This window comes from Triturus cristatus, chromosome 11 (genome assembly GCF_964204655.1).
Source record: "Triturus cristatus chromosome 11, aTriCri1.1, whole genome shotgun sequence".
NCBI lineage: Eukaryota > Metazoa > Chordata > Amphibia > Caudata > Salamandridae > Triturus > Triturus cristatus.
The window spans coordinates 372140563-372155476 of record NC_140594.1 but is presented as its reverse complement, the minus strand read 5'-3'; the positions used below and the strand labels follow the sequence as shown (position 1 = coordinate 372155476).

The window sequence follows — 14914 nt, the reverse complement described above, 5'->3', positions numbered from 1 at the left end:
TATCTTTCTTCTGTTTTACCCTATCCGGTTCCTTCTCACTCTATACCCCATCCCTTCATTCACCCATTATTTGGGGGTCGATGGCAGAGGAAGCAACCCAAACCAGTTCCTTCAGCCATTTTTAAAATGAGTGTATTTACCACCTCATACATGCTCTTCCTTTTTCCATTTTTTTGTGCCGCCCTCCATGCCCTCTCATCTCTTCATTCTTTTCCTACCTTGTCTCGATCAACATTTTCAGCGTATCTATTTTTTTCTGCTTTAATATTAAAACTATGTTCCCTAACTAGGATTCCCTATGGGGATCCACATTTATATCTAAAAAAGTGCGTTTTTAGTAAATTAATGTATATTGTTTTTAGTGTTCTTGGTGCTTGTCTATTATTTTGATCAAACTATATTTCTATGAATGTGTCTTACCACTAAATGGGTTTTCAAATATTTTGGTTCTCAGCAATAGGTTTATATTGTTTTTTTATGACTTTACACACTAAAGACCTGCATACCGTACTTTAACATAATCCTAACACTTTTACACCAAACCCTTTTTCTCCCTAATCTCCTCCCTCTATGTTTATTAACAAAATAAAGCTAGAGACGGACCACAAAAGCATGCCGATATGAAGCATGTACATAGGTTGGAACTCCTATAATGATCAATTATCTTCTATATATTTTTTTGTTCTAACAAAGTACATATATTTCAAACCACATATAAACCCATGACCCCACAAAGATTACATGATGCCCGCCTCCCAGAGTGGCGCAAATGCAAGTTTTAAAGGGTCTCCGTTGATACACCTTAAAACATTCTGGGCTGAAGTCTCAGAAGTGGTTAGCAAAATCATTTACCTAGCTGGCAACTTTATAGAATTATTCTGAGAAAACAGGTTCGTCATTCTGGGGAGGCAATACAAGTTTTTTTTACATGAAGGAGAGGACTTCACATTAAAAGGTTTAAAGACCACTGTTTTAAGAGAAGAAATGCAGCTTTGTGTCGTTCTTGTTCGCACTGTTTTTGCTATACCAGACTCCCAACTCCAGAACCAGTAAGCAAGAACACAAGAGAGGAGGAGCTGCCAAAACCACTGTAATTCCTTTTTTAGCTGGCATAGCTGATTCAGAAACACAGCTGTATTGACACCCCCGTGTTCACCACTCAACACCTCTCAGTCGCTCCTCAACTAGCCACTGTGATGAACTATCAAGTTAGGTGGAAAGATGTGCGGAGTTTAAGGACAGTGAGAAGTCTGTAGTTTGGTGGAGTACAAACCATAAGATAACGCATACCCTGGGAAGCATGAACCAAGGTTGGTCTGGATTTAATTGAACCCAAGAATTACTCGAAAATGAGGGGTCTGCATTGGTGGTGGGTGTGAATTTCCATTGGTATGGGGTTGGCTTAGTGAATGAGGTTGCCATGAAATTCATTATAACGTTTCTATGGAGTATTTTGAAGAGGGCTGGGTGTCCAAGGTTTATGGTAAATAATAATAGTTCTCAATTAATGCTGCAGGACAATTAGACATTTTAATGTGTTGTTGAAGCAAACACACCAGGGCTTCATTGTATAGCCCGGAGTCTAATGGAATTTCTGATCACGCCAAAGGACTGGCTAATGGCAGTATCCAAATACCATTCGGAGAAAGGAGAATGTTTAGATAGCTGTAGAGGAAATGGGATGGGCATATAGCTCAAACTGCAGTGTTTTACTGATAAATCTTCCTTCAAAAGGATGAGAAGACGGAATGTGCAGACTAAGTAATAACTTCAAGTAATGAAGAATCCCATCAATGAAGAAGGAAAGAGGGACAAGATATGTTGCAGGCAGGGGATTGAATCAAAGTTAAAATGGATAAAAAGACACATAGTGTCTCGAAGTTTTCTGATCCAATTAATGTAATGGGTTGAAAGGCTTGCTTGTGGTTTGTGTACTTGACAAGACTGGAATAAGAAGGTGGCTAACTTTCAGTGGGGGGGATGAGTATGTGAACATGAATTGTGATGTGAGGGCTACGTAAGTTCATAGTTGTCTTATGTTGATGAAGGATGGAGAGTTAATAATGGGTAGTCTGGGAAAGCGGACAGATAATTGTGTTTACGGGGCAGGTGAAGAAGTAGCGGTGATGTTATCCATTAACGAACTGTAGGATGCCTCTTGAAGTCTAGACAGGCACATTTATCAGATAGGTTCTAAGATTACGGCTCAATCTAGCTGTTTTACTTGGTTCTTTCAGTTTCTCGCCTTTCTTGGGTTTGTATATTCTACAGTTTGTACTTTCCTTGAAATGCTCTCTGCTTGGGTTTAATATCATGTTTTTTGTATGTTGTCAGGAAAGGGGTTAAAGTATATAGTGCTGTTTATTTATGCCAGCCCATGAGGGTGACTGTTGTATATACATAATCTTTTACATTTTCAAGGTTTGTTTATTTAGAAGCTAGCGTTACACTTGTGTGTATGTCAAGCCTGACTCCTATGACCAATTAGATGAAGTCCACCTTATGATCGAACATCATAGAATCCCTGGTCTTGTATTTATATGATGTAATGGAGCGTTGGTCAGATTTACTTGCACTCTTGTCAGGAGCAGCAAGTCTGGCTTTCACCTGTGTGTAGGCCTTCTTATATTCATTACTTTAAATAAATATTCTTCTTTTAATTTATCGACCTGCTGTCATAACAATTTGGCGACGATCTGAAAAACGAAGTCCCACAGCTGTACAACGTTTCAATGCTGGAATTCAATTTTGCCAGGCATTCAATGATCACTGGATATTGAAAGAAACATGTGAAGCACAACAGAGCCTTTAAATTATGTAAGTACTGTTTACAACCTTTTGCACTAATTAATCAACTTTATTTTTTCAAGTCTTATGCATTAAATGTGTGAAGAAACAGTTTCCGTTACCTTTAAAACTGTTAACTGCACACTGCATATTTCTTTCGGCAGCTGTACTCATTTGCACGATAACCTATGTGACGTAGCGAAGCGTGCACATGGTCCAGGAGGCTTTCCCTTGGAGATTCCATAGTTACGCTGCATGCTACAAACCTAACCAATGTGCCGCCATCGTAATTTTTTTTTATTTCCTTGCCGAACGAGTTTTTACGCGCATGTCCCTCAACTTTGCAGTGAAGCTCAGCGCTGGTCTGAAACAGACATCTGACACTACGGTAAGGAAATATTCATTAAAATAATTCTGTCGGCTCTACATTTATATATTTAACAATGGAAATGTAAGATAATATTTTGCCCAGGCTTGCATTTTCTAAAAGAAAGTTACAATTACAAGCCTAAACTTTACTGTGCCAGATGATAAATGTATAGTATTATAATTTGAAACAAATCCAACCAGTTATAGGAATAGAAAGTGATTATTTTGTCTTATGTTAAAGAAAAAAAGACAATTACAACAAGGAAGACAAGCCTAACATGACACAGAGTAATGCCATATTTCAACCAGCTCCTTTTTTGAGTGAATCTGGAAACCACCCATGCGTTGGCAAAATTGGCAAAGAGCCTTTTAAAACTATCTTGCAGCAATAGACGGTAAAGCTTATAATGCAGAGAGGAACAAGGCTATAATGTTTGGTTTGCTGGGTAATGCTGGACAGAACTTTTTTGACAGTTTGCCAGAATTTCAGAATGCACCTGGTCAGTTTATACCAATGGATGAGTACCAGGAGGAAGTCAAGCGCATGGAAAAAGTTTACAGAGGAAACAAATATTATGTTAGGGAGACACAGATTTTCAATGTGAAAACAATCAGAAAGTGAAAACGTAGAGGAATACATCGCAGCACTTAGGGTTCTTGCATCAAGTTGTGAATTCAACGAGATGGTGGATATTTATATCAGAGACCAATTCGTTTTTCATTGTTACTCAAAGAAGATTCAAGAAAGATTATTAGCTTGTAGAAATCCTACTTTGCAAGAAGTAATTGACATTGCAAAGGGAATTGAACGTGCTTTAAGATCATCAAAAGTCATAGCCAATGAAAATGTGCAAACTACTACTGTATTCTCTTTACAGGAAAAGAAGACGTTTGAGCATAAATCAACTGCTAGAATCAAAAGTGGTAAGAATAATGAGGGTAAAACTTGCATGTGTTACAGGTGCTGTTCCAAGAGCCAGATTTTCAAGGATGTCCAGCTCTCTGCAAATGATGTATAAAATGTTGCAAGATTGGCCATTTTGTGTTTTCTTGTAATATACTAAAAGTAATTCTAACACAAAAGTAAAGGTTAATTCTATTGAAGAGTTTAATGAAGAAATCTGTTCAAATATGGTGTTAATTGTTAAGGTGTCTGAAGGTAAAAATTAGAGCACCATTGGGAAATGTACATGTAGGGCAGGTTGAACTACATGTCGTGGCAGACTCTGAATCACCAATAACCATTATATCAGACACTTTTTTTATAGTTCTTGGCAAGATTTTATTCTTCAAGATACTGATGTTAATCCTGGAGATCTCGACATTGATATGGTAGGATTGTTTAAGGATAGTCTAAGCTTCAAAGGAAGAACTGTTACAACTAAGATTTATGTTGCTGAGATAGGGAGAAATATAGTGGGATGGAAAGATTTAGTAAAACTTGGAATCATTTTTGTAACCAGGTTCATCTGAGCCTATTGCTTTGGATAAAAATTCATTAGATTACATTAGTGAATCTGGAGAATAACCAACATTAGATTTTGTTTTAAGTTAGAACAATGATGGATTTGCTGATCACATACTGTGTGCTAAAGTGTTTGAACATAAATTAAAGCTAAAGGATAGTGCCACACCAATAACACACAAGGTAAGACCAGTCCCTCTATCAGTGAGAAGTAAATTGAAAGAATTACTTGAAAAACGTTGTAAGGAGTGAGTAATTGAACCAACAGACTTTTCAGAATGGGTCTCCACTATCGTTGTCACTAAAAAAAAAGACAGGAGCAATTAGGCTGTGTGCTGACTTGCGATTGCTTAGTAAAATGGTTGTAGTGGATTGCCATCCACTACTAAAAATTCAAGAGATACTAGCTGCTACATCTGGAACTAAATTGTTCTCATTAATTGATCTCAAGTTAGCATATCACCACATCAAACTCTGAAGGATCTAAAGATTTAACAACTTTTGTTACTCCTAACACATTGGTCTTGCACTCTAGAGACAGTAGTTGAATAGTAATTGACAGCTGTTAGTGTCCAAAATTCAAACCTAAAACAACAATTCAGTTCAATCTTCCCAGATAACAAATCAATCATCGATGCCCGTTGATTGTAGTCAAAATTTTCTTTCATTACTTGAGAGATTTCTTCTTTTTTTTTTCCACCGGACGCGATTTACTGATCGCAGGGAGACACCGATTCCCAAGTACTTGGATTACTCACTTTGTATGAGAATATTTACTTCTGTTCATTACTCATTAAGCCCTGAAGAAGTCCCAAAGAGGGACGAAACGCGTTGGCAGTCTTGTCCATAGCATGAAGTGTTCTTATGAAATCTTTCAAGTAATAAAAGAATAAAAGAAAATTTTGACAACAATCAACTTGCATCGATGATTGATTTGTTATCTGGGAAGATTGAACTGAATTGTTGTTTTACGTTTGAATTTTGGACACTAACAGCTGTCAATTACTATTCAACTACTGACTCTAGAGTGCAAGACCAATGTGTTAGAAGTTTATGTGTGGTGGGTTATGCCCATCTTTCGCAAGACGTATGAAGGTCTCGTTCTGGGTTCTCTGCACCTAGGCCATTCCATAATACTATAGCGTCACTATAACTGGTGCTGGTTCTTGTTGCCTTGACCTTTTTTCTCTTTGCTTTTGTTAACTTTTGTTACTCCGTTATGAGCATACACATATGTTACATTACCTTTTGGACTAGCATCTGCGGCAAGCGTTTAAAAACAATTAAGGGACATAATGTTTAAAGATGTAAAAGATGTTGGAAAATTTCAAGATGACATTTTGGTACATGCAGGCACTGTACAGGAACACAATCAAAAATTAAATTCAGTGTAATCCATACTTAAAGTGGCATGACGGTGTCAAAGAATAAATGTACATTTTTACAAGACAGCATAGAGTATTTAGGACACCCACTTACCGCCGATGGAATTAAACCAAAGAATAATTTGGTGAAAGCTATAAGAGAGGCACCTAGGCCCAGTGACAAAGAGGTATAAAGGTCTTTCATGGGAACTAGCAAATACTATTCACGTTTTATTTCAGCTTATGCTGATAAGGTAGAACCATTGCATAAACTGTTAAGGAAAGAAGTAAAATTTGAGTGGGGTAGAGAACAAGATTGTGCTTTTGATGTAACAAAAAAAGCTATTGTTGAAGCTCCAGCACTGTACCCATATCATGCAAATCATAAAAACATCATTACTGTAGAGGCTACTGCAGTTGACATTGGAGCAGTTTTTAGTTAAAATAAAGGAGAGGAGGAATACACAATTGCATTAATTTCTGGAAGACCAAAAAATGCGAACAATTCTACAGCACAATTTAACGGGAAACACTAGCATGTGTTTGGGCAGTCAAACAGCTCAAAATGTCTTTGGGGGGAACAAAGTTTGAGATTGTGATGAATCATAAACCTTTGGTGTACATGATGGATGGATGTGGAAGAGGCAATGGTAAAGCTTAATCAAGATTAGTAAGAATAAGTGCTAAATTACAAGAATTTTATTTCAAAATCAGGCATATTCATGGAGGCTTAAATTGTCGAGCAGATTGTTTATCAAGATTACCAATAAGTGATTTAGATTATGAGAGTTTAGATGATATGGAATGTGTTGTAGTGCTGGAGCAGAGTTTTCTGTTGAAAATCTATTGGGTTTTTAAGCTCTGGTTTGTCTATATGTCGAAAATTAAAAAATATTAATTTGTAACTATTAATTATTTGTTTTGTGTGAAATTCTGATTAATCAACACGAACTAACAGGAGAAAACTACACGTGGGAATGCATTCATGTTGCTTAATAATAATGTGCAGGTTTAATTAAATGAATGTTGCTGAGTGCTGTTTGTTTTAAAGCACAAAACGCTTTTGAAATAACGTGTACTAATGCTTTTCTGTGTTGCAAAGGCTAGATAATTACATACACATAAGGGTATTAGTGGGGTTAACACTGTTTAATCATTATGCTGTGGTAACGTTGTTTTTGTCTCTTTTAATTAAGATGGTACGTTTCGGCCTGTCATAAAATGGCCGCCGTTTAAAGCCTGTACTCGAGTAATCGAATTTGGATGAGAAGGGCCTTGCTGAACATGGTCGAGAGTCATCTGACCACAGTCATCGCCTGGTTTAAAAGTTTTCCGTGAGGACAGCAGCTCTGGGCGAGAGTCCAAGTGTCCTTGGAGGACAAGGGAGCCACAATGAACTTTGTGATTACAATGCTGGTTCCGAGGAAATGTGAACGTGAAAGAAACATTTGCAAAACTCGAGTTTCCTTCTTCCGTCTTTTTATTTTTGTGATTTTTCTGAGCGGAGATTTTTCCAAATGTAGCGATGCTACATCCTTTCCTGCTCGCTCTGCTCAGCGGTTCAGCGGATATTTAGAACATTTTATGTTTCTTTAATTTGCAAGATTTACTTAAGTATTGTTTTTTTTTTTTTTTTTTTTTTTAAAAACCTTTATTTGTGCATAGTAAAAGAACAAATACGGGCCTACAACCATCAGGCCGGCCACAATACGGTTGAGCACAGAGACAAACAATACATCCCCTGTGCGTCAAGGTCAAGATTAGCAACGATTCAGGATTCATACACTGGAGGGATCCTTGACACCGGGGGAAGGAGAAGTGAAGGTTAATTTTAAGGTTTTCAAAAAAAAAAATTTTATCGAGAAAAAAAGGCAGTAAAGGATAGAAACAAGGAGATTCGAGTCCGCAAGTCGGCTTCATACACTGGAGGGCAGCAGCATCATTAAAACAGCCATAGAAAATCTCATACAGTAAGGCGATGCAGTTAGATAACAGGATCATCACAGTAGTAAATACGCACCCCCTAAAAGCCGCCCCCACTCAATCCACCCCACACCCGGACCCCGAATCGAAACAAGTATAGCGCAGAGACATGAAAGAAAGAGGCCCATAGAACTAAAAAGAAACAGTAAATTACCCCCCCACCCTACACCAATGCGGAGGCTATGGCCTACCCCCCCCCCAGCATAGTGCCTGTCGCCCAATGAACCCGAAATATAGACAAGAGAGAAAGTAGGAATAGAGTAAAGAAACTAAGAGAAGAAAGAAGAAAGGAGGTGGGGAGGAGCCCACGTATCCTCGGAGCGCCCGACACCACCGGCCAACCAATCCTCCACACACTGAAATCCCACTACACCCAAAGGCGGTCGTGTGAAGACAGCATGTAACACCAAGGCAAAGAAGGCAGACAGATCGCGACGAGTGCGCACAACATATGTAGACAATTCCAGTCCCAGTCCAGCCCGGCCGTGAAGCCATGATGATAGAGAGTAATCTAGCCCTGGCCCGATCGCGGGCGTACGATTAGACCCGCCCCCTCGTGAATGCCCCGCATTCCGAACAGACAAAGACAATATGGCCACTTGGGAGAAGATGGAGAAGTAGAGTCACAAAATGGCCGCCGATCATCTATGGAGGTCCCCTTGCACACCATATAAAATCCAGACCTGGCTTGTAAAGTACATGAGTTCCACATAAAAGGAGCCGTAGGCCACCGTGAACGGTTCCTCGAGGTCGCCAGGTGTAGTTCAGCTGGAAACTCCTGCGGGCACGGTGAGGCAGGCAACAACAAAGCAGGCAGCAATGACCGGGGAAACAAAGTGTCTGCCATTGAGCAGGAGAGCGATTGATCCTGAGCGCCGGGAAAGCCAAATGAAGACACCAGTGTAGCACCGTTATACCCAGTCGTTGCTTCCCCGCAGGAGGACCACAGCACTGGCAGACTCACGTCTTGTTGATCACAAACGGGGCGCTCACGGCCCGCAGCAGACAGTGTAGAGTCGAACCGCTCACTCAGCGTTTGCAAGCCGACACACAATTGCAGACGAAAGTCCCGCAGGGCAGCCAGAACGGAGCCGTATGTCAGCGGAAGCTGCGTCCCCACAACGGCAGCAATCCGGGACGGCACTGGGGAGCTGGAGTCTGGTAGAGGGAGGGCGAAGCGGGCAGCGGGCGAGACCGGAGCATCACCCCCCAGCAGCGAGCAGGCAATCAGCGCCATGTTTTACCGTTGAACGGTACCGTGGCCAGGGGGGGGGATCGTGACAAGGAGGCAATTCCCAACAGGTCTGCGCCGCAACAGGTGAAGGCCAGCAGGCGCTTCCCCTCCCTCGGGCTCTCTTTGCAGCCGACTAGACCATAGAAGAAGGGGGTCTGCAGCCTTCCACAGCGTGGTCCACAGAGCGGGGTAGGAGACCCGCCACACCGGGGCTTACCCTCTAGCTCCAGCCCGTCAGGTGCAGGGTACAGGAGGTGTCCGGGCGTCTCTCTCCCGGCTCTTCTGGCGACCGTACGTGGCGTGAGGCGGGATCGGGACCTCGGGCTCAGATTTGCACCAGCGGGTCCGGTGACTGCAACGCTTCCAGAGGGCCGGCCGAGGCCACAGTAGAGCAAGGGTCCAGGGCGGAGAACAAAAGCACCAAGAACTCCGGCATCCGGGCGGGCTAAGACTTCGGGAAAGCGACGGCGCAGTCAGCGCGTCGTCGCACGCGTTGCACCTCGAAAATCGGCAAGGATAGGAATCAGGATGATAGTCCGAGGCCAAGGGCCGACGGAGCCGGGCGCTCAAGCGACTGCTCCGGTCGCCATCTTGGCTCCTCCTACTTAAGTATTGTTAGCCTAGAGAGGGTCTAAGGCCACTTCTTCCCAAACCTGCGTTGGTGAGGATCGATGCTGTGAGGACGGCGACTTGGGAGACTTCTACTGAGAGACCTGTCCTGACCCATTCATGACATTTAGCTAGAATAGGTAATTATGAGAATAATGATTTACTTTGATTGATTTCCTTTGACTAATTTTAGATAAAGTACCATTATTTTAAATACAGTGTTGGTGGTTATTTCTTGTCAATTATTGAGTACTCTATTTTGATTATTGTTGTTTAGATTCCTGTTTAGATCATGACTCAGGACTGTATCAAACTGATCCTATTGGCCTCAGTGTAGATACAGGGTGTTTAGGAGTTTTCTCTCCACAGGTTCAGTGCTGATAGAGTAATCGAGTATATGTTAGTGAAATGGGCCCAAGTGTATGATGAGTGCATGTGCGTGTATCTGTGAAATTACTCTATCCGTGGAAGTAGGGAGAATTTGTATGCCCTAATCTGCACCAATTTCCTGGTAGCAGAATTTGATGGTTTTGATGATGGTCTTGATCTGATTAGATTGCTTGTATATTGGCTTTTTGATTATTGATTATTGATTGATGTTGGTATATGTACTAATACTATATGTTGGAGTCGTCGTATTGAGTTATATGTAGTGCTTCTGGAACTTGGGAGCTAGTAGCAGTTCCGTAGTAGGGCAGAGGGAAGTATATACTGCTCTCGGGAAAGGCGGGATTGTTGGTCCTGTATGTATGCAGGAAAAACGTGTGACAATTGAAGTTGCGCGTCACATTGTCTGGGTTCGGAATCAGTGACATTGTCGTATGTTACTATTAGAAATATATTTTCTGGTATAAAAGGAGTGCGTATGGTAGCGAAGGTTATCTGTGAAACTCTGGTTTTAAGTCCTAGGGATCCGTAAGGTTCACCGTTAAAGCTTATAGCGGGAGAAGTAATAGGTATTCTCTGAGCTTGTTTGAAGGACTGGGCAGAGGTAAGCTGCTTGGTTAACGTGTGTTATAATTCTGTAGCGGGACAGATTGTTCGCTGTTCTCGGGAAGGATTCTGTGTGTATGTACTACATTTTCTTGTATGAATGTGCGTGAATGTATGAGCATTTAGTTGATTGTAAGACTCTTTGGAACAGTCCTAGAGGAAACAGTTAATGAGTGCATGATAGAAGGGCAGAGTAGAGGGATGTGCTACTGTGTCAACGAGAGTATTAATTCCGTACTGAAACAGAAGTGAGTGAAAGACGGGATTCTTGTGAAATAGATTTCCTTTACTATTCTATGGTTAGCGAAGCAGACAATGGAGATGTTTATATGTTGTAACTAATAGATTTTGTAGAATTTGACACGAAGTCTACTGAGAAGTTTTGTAAAGGAGGGGTAGACGAGTGACAGGAGACAGGAGTAGGAGCGACTGCAGCGACTGCTGACGTCAAACAGACCGCGCTCTGATTGGATATTGGATCAGAACAGTGTTCGCGCTGGGATTGGTGCGTTGGTGTGAGCCGCGCAAGGATTGGAAGGGGTACAGGGTGACGTAGACGCTCCAGGATTGGTGCGTTGGTGTGAGTCGCGCTGTTATTGGATGAAAAATCGTATTGTACAGTTGTATTACGGAAGGGATTAGAAAGTTTTGGTAAACGTTAAAATGTATTACCAAGAAGAGAAAAAGAAAAAATCATTGTTTGGAAAAATAAAACGATGGTTTGACAAGGATAAAGATGTTAAAACAAGAGAAGGTGAATTGTTACCTCCAACGAAAACGCCTGCATCCTTCATGGCTGCGAGATATGGGTATCATACCTGTATATGGTTGGAGAATTGGGTTAGGTATACTAAGGAAGATGGTGTCCTAGCATTCCCAGAACATGGTTCATTTAATCTGGCCGTGTTGAGAAATTTACGGGAAAAGATGTTGTGTCTTGACCCAAGACCAAGGCCGACACAGTTTGAGGCTTTAGTGGAATGGGAAGAGGAAGTACATGAGCGAGAAAAACAGAGGTCTGGAGGCAACTATAGATACATGTTTGGGAGGAAACATGATCGAGAAACTCATCATGATCGAATGAAGAGATGGCGAGATGCTAGTATGTCGGAGGGATTATATCCTATGAGAACAGTTGACGAGAGGGAAGAAAGGAAGGGTGCGGAAAGGGTTCCTGAGGCAGAAGTGAAAAGATATGGAGTTAATGAGAATGAGGATGAGGTCTTGAATGACATGATTTACAAGAGACCGCCTCCATATAGACCAGAACCAGAAGAGAGCACACCAGTTATTTCTCCGATAAGAGATACATTGCGTATCATTGAGACAGAAAATGTGACACCTGAGTTAAGAAGTGGTAATCCTTTCAGGGAGAGAGAGAATCGATGTGGTGACGAGAATACGAGAGAATTAGCCAGAACTACATCAGAGCTGACTGAAAAGATTAGAGAGCTGACAAAGAATCTGGAAGCTGTTACGGTGCCTGTAACCATAGGTCCAGTTATGCCTATTTTTGATAAGCAGAGGACGAGTGAAAGTGGTTTGGTGATTCCATACGTGACACATGTAGTGAAGGATTAGAGGTACAGTCTAATTCAAGATTGGATGCTAGTGAAGCTAGTTGTTCAGGGATGCCAATTTTAGAACCACAGAAGAAAGTGGTTCCAGTGAGAAAAACTACTGAAATAACAGCTGAGGATTTGAATGATTGGATGAGAGTCCTTCAAAAGAGGGATAAGGATTCACAGGCAATTGATGTGGCCAGGTTACGTGTAGAATTAGAGGAGCTTGTTGCAGGGACAATTCCTACAGAAATTCTAAAAAACCATCATGATGGCGAACTGTTATTCATGTGCAAAAACCTTACCTGGAGAGCAAGAAATACACATGACAGGTTAAGAGCAGTAGCAAATGAGCAGGGAGTTGACATTGATAAGGTGAAAGCCTTGCAGAAGTCTTACAGGATGGATTTCACGGACAAAGATATTGAAAATCTGAATGGTACTGGTAGAACAGGACAGATTAAGGAAATGGTCGCATTGTTGCGAAGATGGGGTGATGTAGAGAAGTGGAAGGATAGGTGGTATAAGAAAAGGGAAGAATCAGGGGACAGGACTTATTCAGCATTTCCTGTGAGAGAAAAAGAGAAAACAGTGGATGCTTATCCCATGAGAGAAATACCTGGAGGAGGATATGTACATGTTCCATGGACCAGACAAGATATTTTATCATTTACGAATGATTTCCCTCGACTGAGAGAAAAGCCTGTCGAGTGGTATAGGCAGGTAGATAGGTTTGTGAAATTGTCAAAAGTGCTGTGGATTGACCTGAATAGTCTGTTTGATATAATTGTTCCAGCAGACTTGTGGGCTGAGTGTAAAATAGTTGTAAGTTGGCCTACTGAGGAATATCCAAGAGATCAGAGAACAGGAGCACCAGATCCAGAAGTAATGAGGAAGTATGATCAGGTGATTGTATACCTGAAAAGTAAAGTACCTCCAAAAGAGACAGACTGGGTTAAAATAGATCGAACACATCAGGAAGCAAAAGAATCAGTTCATGCTTTTTATGAGAGGCTGATACTGGCTTTTAAACAATTCAGCGGAGATGAGCACCTGGGTGACAAAGATTTGAGTAATTTTGTATACAGATTTGTATATGGCCTGAGACCTGAGATTAGTGAGAGAATTCGTGAGCATACAGTGGACTGGCAGAGTAAGAAAATAGATGAGATTCTGAGACATGCAAAGTACTTCAGTGATGAAATTGAAGCTAAACAGAGAAAGCTGAAAGAAAAGGCAATGTGGGCACAAGTGAAGGTTGCGGAAAGACAGGAAGCACAGTTGGTGGAACAGGCAAATAATGCAGGGAATAGGCCCAGATATGCAGGGAAAGGAAAGGGGAATCTTGAGGAAGCAAAAAAGAAGTTTCCTTGTCACAACTGTGGCCAACTGGGACATTGGAGATCTGAATGTACCAATCCACCATTAGCGAATAATGAGAGTAAAACCTTAAATCAACAGGTGCAGAACGAGGGGAATAATCAACAGCAGCAACAACAGAAGGTTGTGAGACAGCAGAGTCAAGAGCCAAAACCGCCCTTGCCGCAGAATAGAGGGTCACAAAAGTACAATCAGGATTCAGGATTCTACAATGATGAGCAGGTAAACAAACCAAGGCGTTCTAACCAGGTACAACAGTACTTGTTAAAGAATGAAGGGAGTGAGTCTGAAGGTGACTATTGACGGTGCCGAGGAGAGGAGGAAGAGTGCATACTTGGTGCAACTCTAGAAATAGACCAGGCAGGACCATTTGTAGATGGGAAAATAAATGAAGAAAGTGTTACTTTTTTAGTAGACACAGGTGCGACAAGATCAACTGTCAGGTCAGCAGATATTAGAAATCTTCCTCTCTCGGATGAAGCAATCCAAGTAGTGGGTGTAGCCAATACACAAATCAAGACACGTCTTACTGAACCAGTAAGGGTACAAATAGGGAAATTTTCAGACATGCACAGATTCGTAGTCTGTGACACTAGTCCAGTGAACTTGTTAGGCAGGGACCTGCTATGCAAAATGAACTGTACAATTTTTTGTACGCCGGATGGAATAGCTTTTGAAACACCAGATGAGGATGTTTTGTACCGAATGACTCTAGGAAATAGAGAGAGTGAAATGGTTGGTGCATATGCTGTGTTTGATCCGGAGGATTTGCCTCAAGAGCTGAGAGACACAGTGAAAAGGACAGTTTGGGATTTTACTGGAGAGGATGTGGGATTGATGAATAATGTAGATCCTGTGAAAATTTCAGTGAAAGAGGGAATTACTTATCCTAACATTCCTCAGTACAAAATGACACCAGAAATAATTGAAGGAATAACTCCTATTATTGAGAAAATGATTCAGCAAGGAGTTTTGAGAGAACTACTGAGTAGCCCGTGTAACTCACCGATAATGGGGCTAAAGAAGCCTAATGGGAAGTTCAGGATTGTACAAGATTTGAGAAAAGTTAACAAAATTGTGGTGGCATGTTGTCCCATTGTGCCAAATCCGTCAGTGATTTTGTATCAGATTCCACATGATGCTGAGTGGTACACGGTAATTGATTTGT

The 14914-nt window shown here is 41.3% G+C and overlaps 1 protein-coding gene across 2 annotated transcripts in view; it reads right to left on the bottom strand.

The window, feature by feature from the left end:
- The window catches only part of CIAO1 (cytosolic iron-sulfur assembly component 1), a 132068-nt gene that overhangs the window by 107734 nt on the left and 9420 nt on the right, over positions 1-14914 (bottom strand). Inside the window, exon 1 of one of the 2 annotated variants that reach the window (XM_085634313.1) lies at positions 4851-4922. The exons of the other annotated variant lie outside the window; for it this stretch is intronic. The gene's annotated coding sequence lies outside the window, so the exon portion shown is untranslated. Of the gene's footprint in view, positions 1-4850; positions 4923-14914 lie in introns of those variants that run through there. 2 annotated transcript variants of the gene reach the window in all.